The sequence below is a fragment of the Eschrichtius robustus genome, chromosome 20 (assembly GCF_028021215.1).
Source record: "Eschrichtius robustus isolate mEscRob2 chromosome 20, mEscRob2.pri, whole genome shotgun sequence".
In the NCBI taxonomy this organism is placed as follows: Eukaryota; Metazoa; Chordata; class Mammalia; order Artiodactyla; family Eschrichtiidae; genus Eschrichtius; species Eschrichtius robustus.
This window is the reverse complement of record NC_090843.1, coordinates 8,427,760-8,436,545: the sequence shown is the minus strand read 5'-3', so window position 1 is coordinate 8,436,545 and position 8,786 is coordinate 8,427,760.

The following is an 8,786-nucleotide window of genomic DNA, read 5'->3' as shown; positions in this document are numbered from 1 at the left end:
ATGCACGTCTCAGGCTGGATGGAATCTAACCTTTGACCTGATGGAGTCATCCAGAATGCCTGCCAGAAACTCGAAATACTTATCGGACACTTACCCTAAAATAACTCATGACAGCATATCTACTAATTAGACCCCTACCCTAAAACAACTTGTGATTCCTTAAGGACAAATATTTTCTGACTTGGTCAGAGTGAATCACAATTCTCGCCAGGCAACTTTTAACAACTTCATGGCTTTTTGTCTTCATAAGTCCCTGACTCCTTCTGTTCCCTGGAACACTCTTTCCAGATTACCTGAATCTGTGTCTCCCGAACTGCAATTCCTTTTTTTTTTTTTTCTTTTAAATAAATTTATTTATTTTATTTTTGGCTGCTTTGGGCCTTCATGGCTGCGTGTGGGCTTTCTCTAGTTGTGGCGAGCAGGGGCTACCCTTTGTTGCCGTGCACGGGCTTCTCATTGCGGTGGCTTCTCTTGTTGCATAGCATGGGCTCTAGGCTAATGGGCTTCAGTAGTTGTGGCTTGCGGGCTCTAGAGCGCAGGCTCAGTAGTTGTGGCGCACGGGCTTAGTTGCTCCGCGGCGTGTGGGATCTTCCTGGACCAGGGCTCGAACCCATGTCCCTTGCATTGGCAGGCAGATTCTTAACCACTGAGCCACCAGGAAAGCCCCCGAACTACAATTCTTAAGACCCCTCCCCCAAATAAACTCTTTTCTTATTTGCAGCCTCCTGCATAATTTTTTGGTTGACAAAACTGATCCCATTCCTGGGATAAATCCTGCTGGGTCATGGTGTATCATCCTTTTTATATGTTTGTTTTCTCTAGATTCAGTTTCCTAATATTTTGGCCTCTATGTTGACTGTGGTTTTCTTTTCTGTGATGTCTTTGACTTTGGTATCAGAGTCATACTGGCCTAATGGAATGAGTTGGAAAGTGTTTCTCTCCTTCTCTATTTTCTGAAAGAATTTGTGAAGGATAAGTATTATTTCTTCTTTAAATATTTGATAAAATTCACCAGTGAAGCCATTTGGGCCTGGATTTGTTTGTGGGGGGAGGGAAGATTTTAAATTACTAATTAAATTTTTTATTTGTTATAGGTCTTTCCAGATTTTCTATCTCTTCTTGAGTCAGTTTCAGTGTCTTCCTAGAACAGTGTCTTCCTGTCATTTTCACCTGAGTAGTTTAATTCTCTTCCTTTTGAGGTTAACTTTCACTTATATGGAATGTATTTAATGTTGGAAGAGGCAATATTTCCTTATTTATTCTTACTCACCACTAAGTTTAAACTCATAATTCTCATTGGTCGTTGCACAGCATGACCATACCCATCATCCTATCATACATTAGAGGTGGGGATGGTATTTATACAGGTACAAATGCAGGAGATTCTAAGTATGAGTACGTTCTGCTCTGACGCATAGAACACATCTCAGGTTCTTTCACTGCAGCCAATCAGTCCGGTAGCGTTAAGGGAAGCATAGAGACAACTGTGCACTGCGTTCATTGTTCTGCGGCCAGAAAACAAATAATGATGTCCCAGTAAGGGGCTTTTTCAAACAGGTTATTATGCGTGTGATTTTCTTTCTTAAAAAAAAGATTAATAGCAGCAACAGTCCATTGAGAGCTGGCTATTACCCACAGATGAATGACCTGGCCAATTTAAAGACCACAGCACAGAGGAGAAGGCTGTTTAATTGGAGAGAATTTCCTAAAGACCATTTATGGCATTTATGGCATTATTAAGGCAATTCTTCCCTCTCTATGCCAGAATAAGTGATGTCTTACTGGACACATAAGCCAGCTTTTGAACTTTTTACCTCCTTTAAGGATACTACCTCAGTACTTTGACTCCAAGAAAAGCCTTTTAGCCAGATATGTATTAAAAAGAGAAAACAAAACTTAAGGCTACAGGAGTGGCTAGAAAAGCAAGAAGGAAAGCAAGAAAAATCATGGGGGAAGATTTTGGTGATTTTTAAGCTTTGGACAGACAGGTTTGAGGTGGGATAAGTTTACACCAAAATTTAGGACACAGAGGTGTGGTTCTATGCTCTAATTGGAAATGATGAAGACTTTTATATTCTGTATCCGTGTTCTAGGTTTTAAATATTCTCTGAGGTTCCTTCCATGTCCAAACCTTAAGATCTCAGGGCTGCCAGTCTGAATCTATTATGTTTTCATATTTTCAAAATCATACCAGAGCAATAATTATTTACTTGCTACCTACTTCCCAAGGGTCACCATGTAGCTCAGACCTATACTGGCTGTGACATAATAAGAAATATAGGGCTTCCCTGGTGGAAGCCCGCGTGCAGCAACGTAGACCCAACACAGCCAAAAAATAAATAAAATAAAGAAATAGAAAAAAAAATTAAAAAAAAAGTAATAATCATCATGCCCTGTATTGGGCTCTTCACTTTTTTGCTAGTTTCAATGATTACACTGATCCAGAAAGGAATAAGATGATAGAGCTGATCTCTCGGGAAGGAAAACTGACTGTATACCAAACACAATCTACCTTATCCTGCAAAATTATGGGACAAGCCAAAAAAAATGGACAAAGAATGTGGCCATCAAGCCATCAGCCACGGCAGACACCCCATGGTGCACCCTGAGGGGAACTCAGGATGGAGATAAACAGGATACTGGCCCAGATAGTTAAGGTGTATATCAAAGGAAAAATTGCAATAAGCCCAGACTCTCGCATCTTCCCATATATAGAAAAGTGCTAAATTCATTAACTTGAGATGTCTGGTTCTCTTTAATTAACAGTCATCTTTTGATGTTCTGACAACCTGCGTTTTTTTGCAAAAACTCCTATGTATGCTGGCTCCTCCCTGACCTCTTCAGAACCGTCCCTCAGTTCTATCTGAGAGGCTGCATCCCAGGATTAAGACCTGAGTAAGTCCACCAAATAAAACATAATTCTCAACTTTTAGGTTGTACATTTCTTTTTCAGTCAACACTAAGTCAAAGTGAAATGGAGCGGGACCCTGCAGGGCCCTTCTGGGTACAAAGGCCTTTCTGTGTCCCCCGTTTCTTATTTGTAGAAAAAGGCTTTAGTCTCCTGGGCCTTTCCCGAGTTCCAAAGAGCACATTCAAGCATTTACTAATTAGGGAAGTGAGGAAATGCAGGAATAAAGGAAAAGCAGTCAAGAAACAATAGCTCAGGGGTTTCCCTGGTGGGCGCAGTAGTTAAGAATCCGCCTGCCAATGCAGGGGACACGGGTTCAAGCCCTGGTCCGGGAAGATCCCACATGCCGCGGAGCAACTAAGCCCGTGCGCCACAACTACTGAGCCTGCGCTCTAGAGCCCGCCAGCCACAACTACTGAAGCTCGCACGCCACAATTACTGAAGCCTGCAGCCTAGAGCCCGTGGTCTGCAACAAGAGAAGCCACCGCAATGAGAAGCCCACGCACCGCAACGAAGAGTAGCCCCTGCTCGCTGCAACCAGAGAAAGCCCTCGCGCAGCAATGAAGACCCAATGCAGCCAAAAATGAATGAATGAATGAATTTTAAAAATAAATAAAGTTCTGGACACAAAACAAATCATTTCCTGCAGAGTCGGGCACACACAGCATAGTTATAGGTGCAACCACCTGCAGGAGGAGACCCACCTGCAGGAGGAGACCCAGCCCAGACCCCCAGCGCGGCTCTCTCTGACGGCAGCATCTATCAGACAGTCCCCTTACCCAACACACTGACTGAAAAGATTTACTGGCTCCTTTCTTATTTGAATGGTTGTAACCACCCAAAATAAGTAGAGGAAAAAAAAATCTGCTTTTTCCCTCCCAGTGTCTGCGAGATGCGTCATCCAAAGACTTTGCTTTTCAGTTCATGTGACAGTTACCCCAAAAGATCCCTTTTAAAATGTAAAATAGAACAAAACCAATTTTAAAAAGAAGTCAAACAGGCTTAGAATATAAACAAAGAAGATTGAAGAATTGGGAATATCTGACAATGTTTTAAGGAAGAAAAGAAAAAAGGAAGACCAAAGAATTGAAACGAAGTCAAAAAAGAAATGCCCAAATGAGCCTCTTTTGGATGTGACAGCTCTAAAATGGCGATCAGGTTTTCCTTTAAATTATCCATCTCAGCTCACACATAATTAGGGCAGAACTACTCGTGATAAAAACAACACACCTTCCAGATTCAATAGCAGTTCAGAAAACCAACAGTCACAACCAGATGCACCAGGGAAGAGCTGATGGCATATTCAGACCATTTGTACACAAAGTTGAAAATAGTCTCAAGTTTGAAAGCCACTATGAAACGTAGTTTCTTGGCTTACCAGCTTAACGAAAATATACTTCGTAATGTACTTGGTAATTAAAATTTAGTATATTATGGATCAACAAAAAGAAATCACACTCAAGAGAGTGAGAAGATAAGCCACGGGCTGGGAGAAAATATTTGCAAAAGGTACATCTGATAAAGGACTGTTATCCAAAATATAAAAAGAATAAGGAATTTAACAGACACCTCAGCAACAAAGGTGGCAAATAAGTACGTAAAAAGATGCTCCGCATCATATGTCATCAAGGAAATGCAACTGTGAAATAAAATTCATATTTTATGGCAAGACGAGAAAAATTTAAACATAAAAAATTTCCTCTGCCCTTGGGCCTCCTCTTTCCCCACTACTGTGCGTTGTGTATCTGCATTAGGCCTCGAGCAAACCTCCCCCAGCAGCAGAAATACCTGCTCAATCAAAAAAAGCAGCATTCTCCTAGCATCAGCAAGGCAATTGCTTAAAAGATAACATTCCATCTTTATCTTGTAAGAGGCCACATGACCCACCGCCATGATGACACTCAGATCTGGATTGTGTAAACTGTCAACAATATGTCATTAAATGTACAGCTCTCTTGTCTCATTAAATGTACAGCTCTCTTGTCTCAAAAAACTCATATACCTGTGCCTGGACTTCTAACAGGCAGAACTGTTCTCAGAGCTTTCTGAGATGCTCTTTTAAAAAAAAGAAAAGAGGGCTTCCCTGGTGGCACAGTAGTTGGGAATCTTCCTGCCAATGCGGGGGACGCCGGTTCGAGCCCTGGTCTGGGAGGATCGATCCCACGTGCCGCGGAGCAACTAGGCCCGTGAGCCACGATTACTGAGCCTGCGCGTCTGAAGCCTGTGCTCCGCAACAAGAGAGGCCGCGATAGTGGGAGGCCCGCCCCCGCTTGCCGCAACGGGAGAAAGCCCTGGCACAGAAATGAAGACTCAACACAGCCATAAATAAATAAATAATTTAAAAAAAAAAAAGAATTGTAAAATCATTCTTAAAAAAAAAATACATGAAAATTTTATCCATAAAATTTACCATCTTAACCATTTTTAAGTGTATGGTTCAGTGGCATTAAGTACATTCACATTGTTGTGCAACCATCACCACCATCCATCTCCAGAACTCTTTCATCTTCCAAAACTGACACTCTACTCCCACTAAACAATACCTCTCTTTCCCCCCAGCCCCCCAGGCCCTGGCAACCACCATTCTACTTTCTGTCTCTATGAGTCTGGCTCTTCTAGGGATCTCACATAAGTGAAATCATACAGTATTTGTCCTTTTGTGACTGGCTGATTTCACTTAGCATAATGTCCTCAAGGCTCATCCATGTTGTAGTGTTATCGAACCGAGTCCCCAAGTCCGTGTGCCTGATGCACGGTGAGGCCAAACAATATCAAAACGCTGGAGTTTGGAGCAGAGAAAGGAGACGGGTGAATCATGCCTTAAAAAAACTCCCCACTTGGGAGTTCCCTGGCAGTCCAGTGGTTAGGACTTGGCGCTTTCACTGCGGTGGCCCAGGTTGGATCCCTGGTCAAGGAACTAAGATGTTGCAAGCTGTGCGGGGCGGGCAAAAACAAACAAAAGAACCACCCCAACCCCCCAAAAGCTTTCAGCAAAGCCCTTTTATAGGAAAGGTGAGGGAGGGGCGTGGTTAGTTGTTGCAGACTTCTTGGTGTCAGATCCTTTGTTCTTGAGGTCAGGTCATGGTCAGATCACGATGTTCCTGTAACCCTCCACCAAAACAAATGTTATTCTCTGTCCTGACAAGAAAGGGCACGGTCCCAAGGCTCAACTTTCACCCTCTGAGGTCCAGGCCCTGGCTGAGAGGAGGGGGTCCCTGTGCAGGCCGGTCACCCTGCCTGGGAGCATTCGTCCAGCACCCCAGTCTGGGTCCTCCCCCCAGTGCCCAGGCCCGGCTGAGGAGGCAGATCTGGCAGTGCCCTCAGGACCAGGTCCCCAGACCCTGCCCAGCCGTCATCACTGAGGGAGCCAGGGGCCCAGGACCCAGCCAGACTCAGGCTTCTCATTTAAACTGGAGGGAATCAGTTGTATAGGATCGATAGGAATACATGTTGCAGCAAATACCCATCAGGTGAAGTCCCAGCTCACAAACAATCGCCCTTCTTTGAGAATAGCCCCAGCCACAGAGGTGGACCTGAAGTAATGATGTGCAGTGTCCTTGCAACTTAATCCTGACCTCTGGCCACCTCCTAGCGGGAGACATCGGATCTAAGCTGGACCAGTTTTTGAAACTTGAACTGAGAGACTGAAGCTGGTTGAAGCTGTTACCTTTTTTTTTTTTCTGGCCGCACAGAGCGGCTTGCGGGATCTTAGTTCCCCAACCAGGGATCCAACCTGGGCCACCGCAGTGAAAGCGCCAAGTGCTAACCACTGGACCACCAGGGAATTCCCTGAAGCTGTTACCTTAATGGCAATGTCCATATACTCCAGGTGCTGAGGCCTCCATGGTGTGACCCACGGAGACTGCCGCCGCCGTCAGGTCGCCGAGGCACAGATGGGGGAGAGGTTCGCTGCTGCCTCAAGGCCTGGTCTCAGCCAGCAGGCAGCCGAGGGGAGGGCTCTGGAGCTCCGTGGGACCCAGCCCTCAGCCCGTCCTCGGGCCCCCACCTCACCCGCCCATCCCAAGGCCGGACGGCCCCAGGGAGAAGGCCTCCATCAGCTCTCGTCGTACTCTCTGCTTGAGGACCCCAACGAGGCTGACTGAGCGTGACCTCTAACCCTGGTCTCGCACTCAGGGTCTCGCGCTAACTGCCGCGTGCTAAGTGTGCGCCGGCTCTGCCCCTATTAAGTAGCACGCAGCAGACTATTGTTATGTATGGACCACACCTTGTTTACCCATTCATCTACCGATGGACACTTGGGTTGTTTCCACCTTTTGGCCATTGTGAATAATGCTGCTACAAGCATGATTGTACAAATATCTCTTCAAGTCCCTGTTTTCATTCTTTGGGGTATATACCCAAACGTGGAATTGATGGATCGTATGGTGATTCTAGTTCTAGTTTTTTGAGGAACTACTATGCTGTTTTCCATAAAGGCTGCACCATTTTATATTCCTACCTACCAAGGATTCCAATTTCTCTATATCCTCACCAACACTTTTTTTTCTGTTTAATTGGCAACTTTTCTGTATTTTGAGAACTTAAAAATTTCCAAGGGATTTTTCTGTATTATAAATCAACAACCAACCAACCAGCCAAAACTCCCAGAGGAAAGAAACCCTCGGTATAAACAGCCAAAGCCTAGGTTTTAAGGTTTTCAAGCCTTTGGGTACGGGAAGAAAATAGGGGATGGGAGGGGAACCTCTTCACACAGAGAAAAACATCTGTGACTCAATAAAGGTTGCTCAAGGGCTAAGCCAAATTTCAATACATACCATATGAAATCTGCAGTAAAAGAGCAGCACACCCATATTTACGCACACACACACACCCATGTGAGACAAAGTGAAGACTTTTACTTACCTAGAGGCATGAAGATAAATTATTTGACAGAGTACATAAGATGAGCATAAAAATTAAACTCTTTATTTCATCATATTTCATTTTAAACTCAAATAATGATACAAATTTAAAAGATGAGCTTACTGTTACCAGTCAAATAAAGAGCTCACCAAGGTCAACACTATTTATAGACACAAAAACTGAGTCAAAGACAAAACAAAACCCTCAAAACACAAAATGTGAGTACAGAACTTACAGTGAATACCATCACACACAGCAATGGGAGGGAGGCAGCCCGGAAGTTGTGTTCCTGACGGACTCACCTCACTCCATTTCATTTCCCTTTTGACAAGTTACCAGGAATCCTACCAGTGGTGGTAAGAGGCTACAGCTGCCCTGGGTGAATGTACTCAGTGGCATTGACAGAGGCTATTTAACCTCTGCCGCCTAGATTTGCAGATCCATCATGAGCAAAGGGAGCCCGAGCCTGGGAGAATGAGCAACATGGGACTGCAGGACCCAGTTCCCAGCCGACACGTGAGATGGGCAGCCTTGTGAGATGGTGCTGGGGATCCACTACTGGTCCTACTCACTCCCCGGTGTAACCCCCGCCCCCTCCCTTGAGGGTGGCCAGGAACTAGTGACTTGCATCTAGTAAAGAGAATACAGCAAAAGTGATGAGATGTCACTTTCAAGATTGTTATAAAAGATGGTGACTTCTGACTTGCTGGCACTTGCCTTTGGCTTTTCTCACTTGCTTTCTTTGTTGAGGACAGCTGCCTGAGGACAGCCATGAGAAACTAAGACCCTTAGTCCAACAGGCTGCGAGGGAGGAACTGCCTCCTGTCCAGGACCACACGAGTGAGCTGAGAAGCAGGTCCTCCCCCCTGGGGGAACCCAGCCAACACCTTGACCTCAGCCTTGTGACAGACCCTGAGCTGGAGGACTTGGCTCAGCCACGCCCAGATTCCAGACCCACAGAAACTGTGAGAAAATACATAGGTGCTGTTTTAAGTGGCTAAGTTTTGGGGTGATT